Here is an 18,668-nt window from a genome sequence, read left to right as displayed (position 1 = left end):
CAGATTGCATGGCATGTGCAAATCTTTCACCTAATTTTGGAGAAATAGTAATTGTTTACTTCCAGCTAAGGCTGTAGTCCTTTTCTAAATTTCAGTTTAATTTCAAGTAATGCAAACAGATACAAAATACTTGCACACTTCTCTTTCAGCTCCTGCGACACATATTAAGATGTCTGCAAATATCTCCTGCCATTTCTTGGAGCACGATTCTGCTGATTCTCTTTGTGACACTTGTTATCACTCATGTAGCAATATAACAGGCCGTGTGGCTTGCCCAGGAACAGAAGGTCAGTTATTTTTACTTCTGAAGATCACTAAAATTAAGATATTTATTTAAATAATTTAATAAATATTTAGGATTCGACTTAACCCAAATAAGACTGGTAACTGTAGAAATATTTCATTGTCAGAGATAAAGGATTCAGCTCAAGACTCTGCGTTTTCATATTGGCTGTATTGCAGTGGATAAAATCTGGTTCCAGCAATGATATCAGGAGGCCATGTATCATAGGGTTTGGTCTTGTTTTGTTTTACATTTTCTGCTTCATTCTTTTATCAAAATAAGTGATTAAATTCTCATTTACCCTGCCAAAACTTGTGTGTCCATACTCTTTGTTTTCATATGTTTTGTGAGAATGTATTATTTTCATTTAAAATTCAATTTTGCATGAATTAACTAAAATTTAAAATACATATATATATCTTGAGCAGATTTCTATAGATAGAGCTGACTTTTCATGAGTGTTACACATGTATGAATCTGTAAGGTGAAGAAAGTGTAATGCTGATTTGCAGTGAGTTTTACAGGGTATCATATCAATGTTAAAACCGAATAAGTTTACAGTTTCTTACCTGTGTGTTCTAAACCTTTCTCTGAAATGGCTGGAGTTTATTTGGCTACATTCCATTTTATCCAGGCCTTCATCACTATTTTAGCATTCTTAGAAGCCTGTAGTTTGTGAAACTTTTCAATCACATTCTAATTGACACAATTCTGCAAGACATTGGTTCATTTTCCCTCCTACTTAGTTCCCCAAAATAGAATCATACGTGTTTGTAACATTTACTTTCGCAAGTTTTTAGCAGAGTTTCAAAAATATACATGTAGCGAATATTTTAAAGAAGTAACAGTTTAGGATTAGGAAGGAACAGCAGTTGGACTACAGATCTAACATATCCATAAAGCTATGTGAAAGTATTGCCAAAAATATGAAAACCAGTAAGAACAAAAAACTGATGCTGCCTCAGTGACATTTTTCAGTACTTTTTCAGTACTTTCAGACTTTCAGTACTTTCAGTACAACTATCTTTGGCATGTTTTCCCAAATATTCAGTTTGGGAATCAAGGTGGAATTACAACCACCATTAACGTTTGCATTCAGAAATGAAAGCGACCTCCTTCATGAGCCTTCCTGGTCATATAAGATACAAGTACTGATGTTGGACCACTGAATTGAAAATCAGAAAGGCTGTAGAAAGGCTGATAAACATGCACCTATCCATTTATACCATGAGTCATAGAACACTATCAGACAGTATCAGTGAGATGCAAGTCTTTAATCAGTCTGTGTGGTATCAACAAAGGATTTTACCCAACTAATAAACTTAGTAGCTAAAATAAGAATGTTGCCTTGAGCTTTGCAAAAAGTATCATGATGGCAAATAAGTAAAAAATTAAGTGATTTTTATTTTTCAGGCAATCCAAGGAACATTTTGTTTTGATTCCAGTTCCTTTTTGTCCCTTTTACTCTTGTCAGGAATACAATCGTGGACATGTGTTTTCAGATGTTCTCAGACTTTATTTGCTAGTAGGAGTGGCATGTGGTTTATAGAAAAAGGAAGATCAGATGCTTTTCAGATGTGGTTCTTACAATGCTAAAAGAAAAAATAGTTTATTTTCTTCTGGTCCCCATGTCCTCTGTTTGTAAAACATCAGCATATACACTGAAGGCAGCTATTTGTCCCCAGTATTATGTTTTTCTCCAGTTTGCCCAAAGATAAAGAAGTGAAACAGGTAATAACTTCTGTAGAATGAACTTGAGCTAAAATAAAAGGGTTTATCTTGGGTTTTCCATATATATGAAATCAAAACTAATTCTCTAAGTATCTTCAGAAATTATTAAAGGAAAGGTCTTGGAACTAATCATAGAACCATAGAATTGATTTGAGTTGAAAAGGACATTTGAGTTGAAAAGGATATTTGAGTTGAAACGGACATTAAGATCATCTAGTTCCAGTCCCCGGCCACGAGCAGTGTTGCCTCACACTGATGTTGCTTCACACTAGACCATGTCGTCCAAGGCTGTGTCCAACCTGGCCTTGAACCCTGCCAGGGATGGAGCATTTACCACTTCTTTGGGCAACCTGTGCCAGCACCTCACCACCCTCACAGTAAAGAAATTAATGTACATAAATTCTCCTTTATCTATGCATTAAAAGGTAACAGAAGTCTGTTTCAAAACATTTCTGGTATTTTTGCCACATCAATGAGTATGATATGCAGCAGAGCAGAAGTATACCACAGTTAATTCACTGATTTTTGTCTGTGTTTATAGCCACACAAGCAGCATTTACATTTAAGCTATGAAAATAATGATAGAGTTTATATTATCTACAGTTAACTAAATGGCTCTATGACCAAAGAAAACCCTCAAACCCACTAAAAACTAATGGTCTACAGGTTTATTCTCTACTAGATGCTCTGTATAGTACTCCCTTAAATCGTTTGGCCTCGCTAAAAAGAAAAGGAAAAAAGGAATAGATGAAAAAGGAGAGAAAAACAGGAAAAAGAAAAAAGTGGTCAGAAAATAACACACATAAATCTAAAAAGAAAAAAAAAGACGAAGAAAAAAAGAGCAAGGAAAGAAAAAGGAATTAAAAATAAGGAAAAAAAGTAAGAAAAAGTCATGTACAGTTCAACAAACCTGATTTGTAGGAGTGGTGGAAATGCATGCAAAGGAAAATTCCTAACTGCAAATTCTGCAGTTCACAAAGATTAGGTCTTTGGTGCAAGATTGAAAGTGGCTTTCTTATTAACAGCTACATGAAGTATTCCAGTAGCATTGCATTCTGAAATACTTACCATGGTCAATTTTCTTGTAGCTAATTCTAAATTTCGTTAATTCTAGCTAGAACAGTATCAGCTAATATGACAAAAATGTTTCTTTTAATCTCTGAAATGTTAATTTTTTTTCTGTATCATCTGATAACAATGATAAATCTACAATAGTATTTTAAAAATAGAGACTTGGCACTACATTTCTTTGCAAACATCTCATTAAGTAGCTACATAAGGTTACAAAGCAGTGTTCACATTGTTTTCAATGCCTTGCAAGGGACATTTGTATTCTATCAGCAGTGTCTGGAAAAGATAAAGCCCAAAATGTAATAAATACTTTCTCATGTTTATAGATTTCCCAGCTATAATTACAATAATGACTCTCGACTGATCAAAGTATCAACAAAGAGACAACCAGATGAAGCTCAGCTGTAGTGTCAGCTGGGAAGTTTTTCTGGCTTATACTGAAGTCTATGGAAGCTTTCGTACAATCTGCATGACACTAACACATTAAAATTAAAAATCATTGAAAGTCTAGAATTAGGTTCTGTAACAGAACTGCAAACCCATAGGGTGATAAAGCGTAACAGTGAATTAAGCTTGTTCTATACGTTATCCGTCCTTATCCTTTATCTATCTTTACTTGCAAGAAAGGCCATATAAAGGAAATGTCAGATGAGGTTGCAGAGCAAGAAAATTGACATGATGCTTAAAAAGGACCCATCTGGTCCGTAAAGTTCAGGATGCTAATGTTCTTTCTGCTGGCCTTCTGCAGTCCTATGATTACATCAGCTGTCATATAAGGAAAAAAGACAGAATGCTTATGCTTTATAGTTAGAAGAGAAAAAAATTAGCTTAAAGCAATATTGACCAACATATCAAAAAAGTTTGGAATGACTAAGACAGAAAATACTGCAAATATGATGGGAAAATTTAAACTAAATTCTTGCTCAGATCATAAAGAAAACCAGTTTCTCGGAGAATACTAGGTTGGGCTGAATGGAGGAGGAATTGACATATATAAAATCACTTGTTGATTTCATTTTTTCATTACTCATTTAACCTTAATCTTTCTAATAAGATTACTACTGCTTCCAAGAAATTCATAACATAGGGTCTTCGAGCCTTTTGCCCAGCTATGACAACTGTATCTGCTTCATCAGATGTCCTGGTTTTGGCTGGGATATTTAATTTTCTTCACAGTAGCTAGTATGGGGCAATGTTTTGTATTTGTGCTGGAGACAGTGTTGATAATGCAGAGATGTTTTTGCTATTGCTGAGCAGTGCTTACACAGTCAGTGCCTTTTCTGCTTGTCATACCACCACACCAGTGAGTGGGCTGTGAGTGCACACAGGGTTTGGAGAGGACACAGGCAGGATGTGTATCACCTGCCCATCATGTACAAACTCACCCTGTTGTCTGTCCTCTGATAATGCCTTACATCTCATGTTCTTCCCGGTTCTCTCCTTTTTGTTCTTTTCTATCTCTCTCCACATTGTGAGTCCAGAGTCCAGAATGGATTCTCTCTTTTTATTTCCCAAATACCTGATTTGCCTCGACATTCTGAGGACATGTTTCTTACCATAATTCCACTCAAAACCTTTTCTGCCATGTCTGCCAAGCCACAGTTCATAAACAAAAATGAGATGTGGTATGCAGTAAAGAAATTGGATAAGCATCTTTCTTTAGTATGTTTGCTTACATTATGCTGCATAGCACCAATTATTAAAATAAACTGTACACTCCTTTAGCCCATCTGTTTCTTAGCATTTTATTTCATTCCTGCAACAGCCAAATCATAATCTAATGGCCATGCTAAGAAAAACCCACAGGCACTGCTGGTTGCCTCTGATCTGTGTTTGTTATAGTTGAAGGTACATGACATAAACTGAGCAAAAGCTAAGCAAATGCACTATTTAATATGCAGATGTTTGTTTCTTTTGTCTTTGATGGCCAACTTTTTTAAAAGTTATATTTTGCAGTTCACAGTTTTATTTTTTTTATACCCCACATAAAGTCACAGACAGTGCTGTTTTAATGTAGGTAAGGTCTTCAGAACACCTGAAGAGGAATTTGGTGCCAAATTCTTAAATCACTTTGAAGTGATAACTTTTTTTTCCCATTTGAATTCATTACTTTTTTTTTATCTTATAAACACGCAAATTGAACAAAGTAATTTATAAGAACTACTGGTGTCCAGGTAGAAGAGTGCATTAGTTTAGTGCAAAGAGTTAAGTTTACCAGAATTAATAGATCTATTTGATCACTTAGTAATAGGGCTTGTGTTCATAGTCCTGAAAAGTATCTTAAAAGGTAATTCAATACAGTGTTTTAAAACTGCAGAGTAGTAAGGAATTTCCAGTGTTGATATGGAGTGGGCTTAAATGTAGTGAACTATCGATTGAGTGAACTTAAACCTGCTGGCATGCGCAGTTCTTCCTGTGGAAGAAGCCCCACAAATGAAAACCCTAATCTAGTGCAGCTCCTGCCCCTTTCTAATTCAAAAGGTACAACAGTGATGTTTGGTGCAAACAGTCATTTTATATACCGCACGGAAACTTCACACCTCCCACTACTTCTAACACAATATGTTATAGCAGCTTCTTTTTTAACATAGTTTAACACAACATCTGAAACTCTGTAACAAATCTTAGGATTCCTGCTTTATACAGAGATTGTCTTCAAACCTGCTTTTCACCTGTGATTGGAAATGGGTAATAAGGGTACTGTGCAAGGAACACAGCCTTGGAAACAGAATTTCCCCTGCTTTTCCAGCAGCTGCAGTTTTTCCAGAGAATTAAAGCTGTCTTTGTTAACAACATTCACACTTTTAACATGAAACAATGCACAAAATTTCTGCTGTTAAATTTATGGTTGAAGCATGCAGCACTAGAAAATGTGCAAGTGTTATGTACAAAATACAGTGCACTCTGCTAACATGGTTTTTCTTTTAAGCACAAAGAATAAAGTTCAAAGTGGGAACATCTTTCAAAATGTGACATGCCATGAACTCGGTTAAACCAATTACTTGTCCACTTTACAATTTGTGCAATGTGTTAGACTGCAAGTGGAAAAGATTACCCAGAAAAACATAGTCAAATAATAAAATGCATTAACCCAATTCTTGTAGAAGGGATATAGTGTTTAAATGATGGAATCAGGGACACCTCACACTACTAGATGTCGTCCAAGGCTCTGTCCAGCCTGGCCTCCAGGAATGGAGCATTCACCACTTCTCTGGGCAGCCTGTTCCGGCTCCTCACCACCCTCACAATAAAGGGCTTCTTTCCTACATCTAACCTGAACTTTCCCTATTTCAGCTTGAACCCACCACCATTTCTTCTATAGCTGCAGTCCCTGATGAAGATTCCCTCTTCAGCATCCTTGCAGGCCGCCTTCAGGTATTGGAAGGCTGCTGTTAACTTGAGTCTCGGGAAAGGGGAGACTTGCAAAGTTCTGGAAAGAGCTAAGCAATAGATATCAACAAATCCTATGGTCCACCTGCTTCTCCTCTTTAGGCTTTAAAAAAATAGATTGCATGGATATGAAAGGATAATTAAAACTCCAGCTGGCATCAGGTTTGGGCACATCAAGACAAGGAATCATCATGACCTCCCCATCTGGCAAAAGACAGAACGTGGACTGAGGTCCCCCACTTCTTGAGATTGCACCATTGCCCTCTGAGACATTACATGTGAATATTTCACTGACTGGAAGGGAATCTTTAAAAGGCATGTATGTTCACATCGGCATAGATTGTTACAGCAACTCCAGTGAATTCTAAGGACTCACTTTGTAAGATCCACCTTAAAACTGCAAACTGCTGCTAAATAACACTTGGAACCCTTTAGATGAATACCGTTGACCAAGTCTGAGACTAGAACTAGATTCAGCTGCACCTAAGCTTTGCCAGAAGTTTAGAAAGAAAGGGGATCTATTCTGAGCCTTGTGACTTAATGGGAGAATTTTCTTATTCCCCGTATTCCTTCCATTAGACATACACTGTTGTCCATGTCTGAGACGAGGATTGGTTTCTGACACACCTAGGCTCCATCAGGAGTTTAGAAAGCAAGAGGGTTCAATCTGAACCTTGTGACTCAAGAGGAGGGTCTCCCTTACCCTTTTCACTTTCAATCTCTATACAAATAGTTTTAGCTTGATTCCACCTCAGTTTTCCTTTATACCTTCCATTAGACACAAACCTTTGGCAAAGTCTAAGACTATGTCCAGCCCCACCTATGCTCTGTCAGGTGTTTAGAAAGCAAGAGGGTCCAATCTGAACCTCATGACTCAACAGGCGGGTCTTTCTTACCCTTTGTGCCTTTGGTCTCTGTATCATCATCTTGAGCTTGACTTTACCTCTTTACCTTCATCCATATATGGTGCTAATCACAAACCTGAACTACTGTGTCTGGCAGTCTAATTTCTTTTTGATTAGTAAGTGTTAGTCACCTTAGCAAATTCAGCTATAAGAATACATCTGTATGAAACTTTTATTTTACTCTATTCATTATGACTGAAGACATACTCAATTTTGCATCTTAGAAAATGAATCACTATTATAATAATCCAGTGCATTCTGCTTTCCTTCCATTCATGTCCTTTTCCTCACAAATGATCTTTAATTTGCTGGTATCAAAGTTATGCACACTTACTTCCAGGTCAGTGTCATAAATAAATGCAGTTGTAAACATTTGGTTGGGATAGTTATTTGAAGGGGGTTCTACATTGGAATAGGGACAGTAGCACTAGGACAAGGGGTGATGGGCTTAAACTCAAAAAGGGGAAGCTCAGTTCAGATATAAGGAAGTTCTTCCCTGTGAGGGTGCTGAAGCACTGGCACAGGGTGCCCAGAGAACCTGTGGCTGCTTCATACCTGGCAGTGTTCAAGGCCAGGTTGGACAGAGGCTTGGGCGACATGGTTTAGTGTGAGGTGTCCCTGCCAATGGCAGGGGGGGTGGAACTGGATGATCTTAAGGTCCTTTCCAACCCAACCCATCCTGTGATTCTGTGATCCAAAGGCTGTGGGTTAGAATTCTGTCTAAAGCTACTGCAAAGACTGTCTAAAAGAGAAGGGGGGGAAGCAGAAAGTGAAGGAGGGAATGAAAGAGAGGAGGTAGTAAAACTTGGGGAAAACCTCCTGTGTCCACAGAATCTTATCAGTGTGCTTTCAGATGTGGTATTTTCAGTTCTTTTGCTCAGAATAAGGCTTTTTTCTACCTGATAGGTATTGGATGATCAGACACACAGGTCACAACAATCCTCATTGATCAGAATAAAGATGAAATTTGTCTCCCAAGTCTTTGCCTACAATCCTCTTTGTAATCTTGTCTGTACCCATGACTCAGATCCTACAAATGGATCCAAAAAATCTTTAAGAAAATAGTGTAGAACTGTAGCATCTCCATGATGTAGTTAAAACTTAGCAAAACATGAGGGTTATGGACTACATAAGCCTGAAAGACACTGCAACTTTGGAACGTTAGTTACTTCTTACCTGAAAGGAACGCCTTCCGCTCTTCTCTTCCACATACAGAAAAGCTATTGAATGACAGCAGCATAAATAAATAAGAAACATTAAAACAATTCTCCAGAGCCATTCAAGCAGAGAATACCTATCATGCAATTCCTACTTTTTTTTTTTTTTTGGGTGGGGGGGGGGGGAAGGGGAATGTTAGTATTACTTTCTAATGTGAGTAAAGTACAATCCCAGTAGAGTTGCAGTTATATTTACTTGCCCTGTAAGGTCACTGCTTTCTATTTTGTACATATTTCCTCCAAAATATCTTCCAGTTAATTCATCCTTGTCCTTCTTAAATGGACCTTGCTACGCACACTGGCAAAGAAAAAGCCTTTAATAATGACCTAAACAAACTATTAAAAAAACAACCAAACAAACCATAATGTGTTTAGGAAAAAAAATCTTAAGAGACAAAATGCTTTTGTTTTCCAAGTTGTCTCTTAGGAATAGGTTTAATTAATCCCATATTAGTGTTTACCTGTAAACTGCCTTAATTGCTCTCACAAAGTAACTGTGAACCTGCCTTTCCATTATCTTGAAGAGTGTGATTGGAATGGTGCTGATGTTATTAATCTTCTAAACTCTAATGCTATTTTTCTGTACCTTTAAAATGCACTTTCATTTATGAGATGCCATTAATTCAGCTAACTGCAGCTGATGTTAGACTTTAAGACTGTTTGCCTCAAAACCAGCAAAATGCAATTGAGTTATAAACAACTTGTTCTAAAAAAAAAATGTTTTTCTAGTATCTTAAATTTTCTGACTGTTATTCAACTGCACATCCCACCTCTGTATGCCAGCAGGCAGAAATTCAGTCTTATAGCTCTCATCCTGCACATAGCCCATTTGATGGTGCACAAAAGGTACTGTCCTCTGTCCAGTTCCAGCAATGATCTGCTTACACTTCTGATTCACTGGATAGAATCATAGAATGGTTTGGGTTGGAAGGGACCTCAGGATCATTTAGTTCCAACCCCCCTGCCATGTGTAAGAGCAAAACCAGAAACCTGCACAAACATTGTATTTTGACTGTTCAGCCATTTCCATAGCAAAAAGCATTGTGGTTAGAGACAAATAGCTAAAATTGCACAATAATCACAAAATAATGTCATCTATATTTTCAGCAAGAAATGTAACTTAGTACTATATGACACAAAAACCTCAAATTTGGAAAGTTATTGCTCAACTTTGCATGTTCTTCATCCATTATATCATCTCTGTCCTTAGCCACTTCATAGAGCCTGCAGGATATTTTGTGAGAAAAAATGTATTTATATATTGTGAAATACTATTTTTGTTATCAAATAAGCAGATAAAACCCAGTAAAAAAAAGACACAAGGACTGTCTGTGCAGTCTGTCCCTATGCTGACTAATACACAAAGTACGTGACCAAAACACAACCCACTCATATTACTTCCCTCTTCTGCCTTTATTCGCAAAGTCCTCTGTCTGTAACCTGCTGGTACACTGGCACAACACCAAGAATTTTGCATGCCATTTTGTCCATCATGCTCACATATCACAATATCAGAACCCAATGTTCTTCAGGGTTTGCTGAATTTTTTCATTTACCATGGCCCTTTTCTTTACCACTAGATATTAATCTTGCCTGTTCACTAGCTCTTACATTTCTGGCTGTTAATGCAAGTCTATTTGAATCTCATTCAACTTGTATGCAAAGATGTGTTAGGTCCTTTCCAGCAGAGCTGCTACAGAGCCAGTCAATTATTAGCACCCCAGTCCGATGGTTTCCATTTTGACACTTGGATGCACACATAGACATACATAGTGTCTGCCAGAAAACTACCCCAACAGCCTCTTGGTCAGAAAAGAAACCCAAACAAATTATATTTTATGGCCCTGACTTAGGATAGTTTTAAATTAATTACTTAAGAGGATTTTTTTTCTATTATTTATTACTACACCAGAATTTAATGACTGTATAAAAAATTATATCTGGTGTTCCTTGTCAAATCAGGATTATAAAACCAAGACGAAAAAAGCATTTTTATAGGAAAGAACACTTGTAGGAAGAGACCATACCAACATTATATCCAAGGATGAGAACTACTGGAGAAGGCTGATACGGATTTTAACTGAAAATAAAATGGACCAGACACAGATACAGTGGACACAATGAAGGGCCAAGTCCTATTGGCATCAGTCTGATTAGACTATACCTGTTAATATTTACAGAACTTTTAAGTCACTACTGAGCTGAAAGAAATAGACCCAAGTATGTGTCTACTATATGAGCACGTTAAAATGAAAATCTGATAAAATAAGTAATAACGTAACTAATAAAATACTGACAATTTTGAAAATCAAGCAACTGAATCAGTATAAAACCTACCATGCTGGTACTTCTGATCACGTCTTGCATATTTACACTCCTGTAGCACAGCTTAATGTAATTCAAGTTCAAAGAAATAAATGGGCAAATACTTATAGTTTAAGGAGGAGAAAATTGTCTCTATCACACAATTCACCATGCTGTCATATGCTGTTCATATTGGCTGCGTGTATGTCAGTGTGTCATGAGGGAGGATGCCTTCACTTTCTATACTGTTGCAAGTAAATTACTAATAGGATTTGCAATGTTTCCAGAGGAGGTAGAATGCAGAAAATCTGCATAAAAATAGAACAAGAAACTACAGTAATATTAGGAAAAGATTAACTGAATTATTATTTTAGGTCTGTTTCTATCATACTAGTTACCCAGGGAAACTAAAAATCATGTAACAGTGATTTCAGCTCTCTGCTTTTGGCAAGCTCTATAATCTCTAAAGAGCAGAAAATTTGGCAGTGACTTAGAAAGTTTCTCATGAACACCTTAGTTTAGGACATATGCAAGTAACATTTACTGTCATTTTAATTACAATTTATCACTGACTTTCTGCAATAGGTAGAAAACCATCATAACATACATCTTTCTAAATGGATACAAGTAGGATTTTGCAACTCTGTTATAAAACTATCAGCCTTGTTTTGACTTGAAGTCAGACACAGTAAAAACTTTGCAGCTGATTTACTAATAATATTACATGTTTGGTGCAAATTTAGGTGAGAATGAATGGTATTTTCTGTCAGTACAAAAACATCATAGTCAATGGTGTATTATAGAACCATATGTATATAACTAACTCTTCCACCTTCCAAGAAATATAAATTGTATTGCATGGCCCTTCTTTAGTTTATTTTGTTTGTTTTCTTTTGTCATAGTATCACAGAATGGTTTAGGTTGGAAACAACCTTAAGATCATGCAGTCTGCCATGGGCAGGGATGCCTCACACTGGACTATGTCGCCCAAGGCTCTGTCCAGCCTGGCCTTGAACACAGCCAGGGATGGAGCATTCACCACTTGTTTGGGCAGCCTGTGCCAGGTCCTCAGCACCCTCGCAGGGAAGAACTTCTGCCTTATATCTAACCTGAACTTCCCCTGTTTAAGTTTGAGCCCATCACTCCTCGTCCTATCACTACAGTCCTTGATGAAGAGTCCCTCTCCCTTGTAGCCCCCTTCAGACACTGGAAGTTGCTCTGAGGTCTCCACATAGCTTCTCTTCTCCAGGCTGAACAGCCCCAGTGTTCTCAGCCTGTCTTCATATGGGAGGTGCTCCAGCCCCTGATCATCCTTGTGGCCTCCTCTGAACTTGCTCCAGCAGCTCCATGTCCTTCTTATGTTAAGGACATAAGAACTGCACACCCCAACTTATCAGTGAGAGCAAATAAAGTTTATTGGTGTACAATTCAAAGACTAAATAATCAGAACTACCAATTGCAGCCATAGCCTGATTAAAAACCCCATACAATATTTGACCTAAACCTCATTTAGGCAGATTGAATAGCTATAGCAAACAAACAACAGACTTCTCTTTAAAACTGGCAGTGCTCTAAATCATTAAAAAGTCTTAGCAAAAGTCATGTTATTTTACTTTTTGCACATTCTTCAACAGGATGAGATTGGTAAAACTATGCTTTTATTATAAAATGCAAGTCCTAAGAGCCTGAAAGTTTGATTCCATGCCATTAACTATATATCATCAAAAAAATCATTCAAAAAAAATTAATTCTCTCAGAAAATAGAGTCTCAAAACCAGTTAGTTTTTTGCATCCCTGCAATGAAGGAAGCATGGTGGTAAAGCTAGTTTGCTAAGCTTTTCTGGCTTAAAGAGAGTGTGAAAATGTAGTCTCACTGAAAGCCCTAGGGCAGTAATAACAAAAAAGAAAAAAGCGATCACTCAGGCAAAAGCGGAGCCTCCAACACAACCTTCCTTTGACATGTCTCCCAACCTTGGAGCTGTCACAGGACTTCCTGACAGATCTAAATTTCAGTCCCTAATTCAAAGAAACAAGATGATCTAGATCATGATCATCTAGACAAGATGATCTTTTTTATATGTAAAGACTATCTGATTAAGACCAGTTATACGCGAAACAGGTAGTTACCTAGACAAACTGGGTGGCAGACTAATGGGGCAACTTTTCTAGCACAGCTTTCTAACACAGCTTCTGTTTTCTGTGGTGTATGGCTGCATGAATCTACAAAAGGCAAAGAACAACCCCTCCCAGTGTGTCGTTCAAGTCTCACAGGGAAGATGGAAGTGTTTTGTTACACACATCTTAGCAAACTGAACATGTAAAATGTTAGTGACAAGATGAAAACTGACATATTTGAAGAATCAGTTTTCAGAGCACAACTGTATTCAAAGGAGAAGGAGTTAATAAGTTTTGTTTATGGGCTGCTCCATGTACTCATTTATACCACAGGCAGGAGTTATTGCTGTTGGTGTGGCCATACCGTCCTTTGCTATTCATTCTGGTGAAATTTATTCCAGCACACAGACTCCCCACAAGGACATATACACCATTTGAAGCACTATGTAGGACTTCAGTCTGTGGTTTAGAAGGACAAGAGAGAGCCTTCTTTGTGGGCCCCATGTGAGATGATGAATTTCATACTGGACTGTAAACACATTTTTGAACAGAAAGCATCTGCACATTATATTGAGCTAGTGACAGGGTTTCTGCTAACTGCTTGGAAATACATAACTAGTGTTGGCAGGCAAAACATGGAAGCCATAATGAAAACTAGGTATGCTTGCAAAAGATAGAAATAATTTCAGATGCAATAATAGCTGTTCCACATTATCAACATCTAGCATCAATTGTTATTTACAGACTCCCTCCAAACTTACTGATATTTAAATTAGCCTCAAGCTAACAGAAAACTTATCTGTATGAACAGTATATCCATCAAGAAGGAAAAAGGTCCACAGTAAGTGTGCACAGATGAGAGGATTTATTTACTAAATACAGTTTTGACAGATGGAAGATACCAAGTAAACGAGCTAGAACATTTGTCATTCTTAGACTTTATATTGGTTCTTTTTGTGCATTCACAGAAATTAAGACAGAAAATACGCTACGAGGTATTTTATTCTGCAAGATACCGTGACTGCAGGAAATGACAAATGATACTGTAAGGTACAGACCCAGGGTAGACTGCTGTTAGAATCTTTTCCCCAAATAATTTGCTGATGCCACCAAGACAATATTATAACTATGATGAAGAGAAGGGTAGTTTAGAAATCAGAGTCATCATGATGATCTTTCAGTTCTTGTATGTCTTCATGTTAGCAAATTAAAAAGCATAGTAGGACACGGAGCTTGTAGGAAGGCACAAATAGCCCTTTTGTAACACCATAGTCTCAGTAGCTGGTTTGTGTCCCTCATATTTATAACCAAGTTGTAAAAGTCAATGCTGGCTCTGAATTTTTTGTCTTAAACCATAGAAATTTCCCCGAGTTTTTTGGCTTTCACCAGCTGTCATTTGCACAGTGTGAACTCAGGAACAATGTACCACCAGCTTCCTAGGACAAGCAGTTCTCATAGTGAAGCACATCATATTCCCATTCTCATGTGAAACAATGTATTAGATTTTCTTGAGAATTTCCCATTTTGTGGGAAGTGGGGATATTTTACGGCTATTAAACAAAACAAATAGAGAAAATACCTGAAATAGCTTTCATTTCAGTGGATGTCTCAAAAAGAACTTAGTTCTGCAGAACATATCTGATGCAAAAAATTTAAGAGTAAAAATGGAATTGGGTGTTTATATGGAAGTCAGAATGTACAAAATTGTCTTAAAAACAAAGACTTTGCAGAAGATATTAAACTGTGAGGTTTAATTAAGCTTTAGCTATTGGAAACAAAATGATACCCTACTGAGGGCAAAAGTATCTTACGTCTTCCTGATGAATGATTTTTGCGTCTCCTGGATCTGTTTACTGAGAGATACTTGTTCTAGACAGATTCTGGTGTTAATCTGAGTAGCAGTTCATAGATTTCTAAGAAAACAGTTTGCAGAACAGTTTCCATGAAACTGAATTCTTCAGTGATTTCAGTGGGAGCAAACCTAAACCCCAGGGTTTTTCCATGTAAGCTTTCAAAATAATTTGGTTTAAAATTTCAATGAAATGTCTGTTGTTGAATAAATTTCAAGGCATGTAAGAAAAACATACAGAATGTGTTCTGATATTGTGATTCTGGAGATAAAATAATTGTATCTTTCAGCAATGTGTTTTGGAAGACCAAGTTAGATTAAATTTCAGTTCTTAAAAATGAATGAGTTTATCTCATACTGTTCTTGCAGACATTTGATTTAAATCTGAGAACTCAGGAGAGCAAGTTTGTGTTTAAAATACAGCAGAAGACAAATCCTGGTTTGTAAAACCCGTCTCTTTTCACTTCTGTAACCCTTCACAGCAAAGCTAGCCATAAGCTTTCATGAGTTCTGTGGCAATGTACTGACTTCAGGGGAGAGAATCTCGGTTCCAACCTTTTTGCTGAAGTGGCTCAGATGTTTAATGGCCATAAACTACTAGCTTGTACAATGTATACTTGCTCACATTTATGTATTATTCTTGTGCAAGTGTTCCAAAGCAAATGTTGCATTAGATGCATCACTGAGCAGTGTTTCCAGGAGCAGGTTACATAATGTATCTGCAGAATAAAATCTGCCAACTCAGCACCTAGGCATGTCACAGAATCCCAGAATCATTTGCGTTGGAAGGGACCTCCGGAGATCATCTAGTCTAACACCCTGCCAAGACAGAGCCACCCAGAGCCGGTTACACAGGAACATGTCCAGACAGGTTTGGAATGTCTCCAGAGAGGGAGACTCCACAACCCCCTGGGCAGCCTGTTGAGTGCTCTGACACCCTCAATGTAAAGAAGTTCTTCCTCATATTGAGGTGAAACTTGTGTTTTAGTTTATGGCCATTGCTCCTTGCGCTGTCGTTGGGCACCACTGAAGAGTCTGGCTTCATACTCCTAGCACCCACCTTTGAGATACTTACATGCATTGAGATCCCCATGGTAAGCACCTAGGTAAGGAGAGCTGTTTGATAGCAGCTCCTCTCACTGACAGGGTACAAGTGTATATACTGAAGTCTGAGACAAACATTCCATGAATATCATGTGGAGTACTGTAAATTGGTCTCTGTGCAGCAGAGGCTTTGTCTGAGCACTTTATTCCTCTTGACACAGGTGATAAGTCTTAGTCTTTTGTCTCCCACATGCAGGTGCGTGGATAGTTCTGTTAAAATGGTAATAAAATAGCTGATGCATGACACTTGCAACTGCTGTGTAAGGCTCTGGAGTAAGCTTCTACTTAAAATGTTGTAGAGAAATTCTTTTTGAAAACATAAACTGGTTAAGAAAGCGAAGGATCACAAAGAAGCTGAGACATTGCCACAAAGGACAGATAGCACTCTCTATCACTGCCATTGATTGTAGTTAGTGAACTTTAAAAGGGATGCTGCATAACTGATGTCTTAAAACAATCAGTGTTTTTCTTTGCATAGATAAGAAAGAGCCAGTTCCAATAACTGCCAAAATGGGAACCTTCAGGGGAAAGCAGCAGAAGAGAGATTTCCTGGAGCATTTGCTGAAGGACAATCACGATGATATTTTCACTGTGACACCCTTTCAGAAGAGTAGAAGAGTAAAGGTAAATCTGGGAAAACTGTATATACATGTGTTCTTTTCTGGTTGGTATTTCAAGGGTGTGTTACAAGTCTGCAGGTTCAGCTTCACCAATAACATCTTGTGGATTTGGGGGAAGAAGCTTATTTCCCTGTTTTGTTACTGCAATTGTCTTAGTTTGCTAATTATTATAGACAAATAGTCATGAATGTCCAGTGGCTGAGTCTAGGTGTGCATCAACTCTCCACAGCAGCTGAAAACTTGACCTCAAAAACTATCTTGCTTATCTTTTGACAATTTCACTCTCTCTTTAATATATAAACTGTGTACATGTATCTGTTTAGTGAGTAAAGTGATATAAAGAAGTTGTGGAATTGTCAGATTCAATGTTTGTTTCACATGAGCTAATGCTAGTGGAGACTCAGTGAGATATGTGTGGGGTCCATTTCTCATCTAAGGAACAAAACCATACTAATAGGTTGTACGTGACCGCTTTGCTCATTTTTGTGTGACAAGGAAGACTGTCGTTATCATCAGTGAGATCTTTCACTGTACCTACCTAAAGTCACAAGGACTGTGGTTCTCTCAGTTCTGTATGCAACAGGGTGCCCGTTTTTAAAGAAGAAATCACAAAGCACTTCTTACTAGTTCCAATAGTAATCACTTTAAAATATGTTCTGTATTTCTGTTAGCACCAGACTATTTCAGATAAATGATGACTCTGGGAATTATGGAAAAATAATGTTTGCCAATATTTCACAATAACTTGCACGTATATAGAGAGACAGAAAGTGGTAGGTTGAGACAATCACTTTTGAAAATACAAAACTACTAATTTTGATACATCCATTGTCAGTTGTTTTGCTTGAGATGCCTAAATAAGGTCTCCTTATTATATAGTAAAATAAATTGTGCCAAAACAGACTTTTAGTAAAGCCAGTTAAAATGAGCGCTGTGGTTTATGCATATAAAGGCATGAATTTCTATGAGAACATTAATAACTTTGAGCAGTGACTAGGGCTCAACAATCACATTGTTAGAAGTACAGCAAGTGATACATGGAAAGAAATTACTGTCAGGGCCAATACTTTTGTTTACTGTTTTTTAAGTAACTGTTCTAGTTACAAGTGTGCAATAATTTGCCCATCTGTCTTGAAATTAGAGCTATAAGTATTATTAAAAAGAAAGGGGAAGAAAAAAGATAAAAAGCAGTTCTGTCTTGCTTTTGGAAACTTCTGCTAGTAAATAGCAGTATTGTAATTTACGCTAAAAACACCGAACCTAGACATTATGAGCTACTGATTCTGAGGCTTACCTTGAACAGTAGTGTTCCACACAACAGATCACTGAACATGTCATCAGCATGCTGCCACCTGTAGAAAATTATGATGAATATTGAAGCCTTGGGCTCGTCTTGTCACCCTTAGACTTACACATGCATACACACATACAATTCCTCCTCTACTGAGCCCCATATGAAACCAAGGGGATCTCACCTACAAATCAATTTCTACATGATATTCCATGACCTTCAGCAATGCACAGACCAATGCTTCTATTTGAAGTCTGTTCAACTCAGAAAATTCTTGTTAAAAATGCTATAAAAAGTACAACCCAATAGAAGGCCATTTTATCAAGTGTATAGGTTCTAGTGAGCTACAGTAATTGACTAAATGAATCCAAATCCAACTGCTGACTTCATAGATTTCTATTCCCAGACTTTGGCTTTGTTAATTTCAGAGTGAATGCTGATTTAGAACAGATGTGTTTGTAGATGTGTTTGTGGATGCAGTTCATGAAAAATGGCAGAGAGGTAAAAAGTGAAGCTGTGGCACCTTATGACATTCTAAACATTCTGGTAAAGAATTCTACAACTTAAATATGCATTTTGGTTGTTTAGAGGATGGCAACCGCTACTTTGATTGGAGAGTCTCTAGTTCTTGTACAACAAAAGACAATGAACAGCTGTCCCTCTTACCTTCTCTATGTTTCTCTTGGGTTTATAGACCTCTAGGATAGCCCCACTCAGCTATTTTTGAAAAACTTGAGGCAATCCCCCCCCTTTTTTTTAATAATTATCAATAGATGACATACTAAGAT

The 18,668-nt window shown here is 37.4% G+C and overlaps 1 long non-coding RNA gene across 1 annotated transcript; it reads left to right on the top strand.

Moving 5' to 3' along the window:
• Positions 1-153: 153 nt before the first annotated feature.
• Positions 154-16,580, top strand: LOC134167180 (uncharacterized). Its single transcript, XR_009966125.1, has 2 exons — positions 154-287; positions 16,448-16,580. It is a non-coding gene; the product is annotated as an uncharacterized LOC134167180 (long non-coding RNA).
• The last annotated feature ends 2,088 nt before the right edge of the window (positions 16,581-18,668 follow it).

The sequence above is a fragment of the Pezoporus occidentalis genome, unplaced genomic scaffold (assembly GCF_034315485.1).
Source record: "Pezoporus occidentalis ecotype Australia unplaced genomic scaffold, CSIRO_AGI_Poc_V1 ctg28, whole genome shotgun sequence".
In the NCBI taxonomy this organism is placed as follows: Eukaryota; Metazoa; Chordata; class Aves; order Psittaciformes; family Psittacidae; genus Pezoporus; species Pezoporus occidentalis.
Note: the sequence above shows the minus strand (reverse complement) of the source record. Positions and strands in the feature narration are given on the sequence as shown.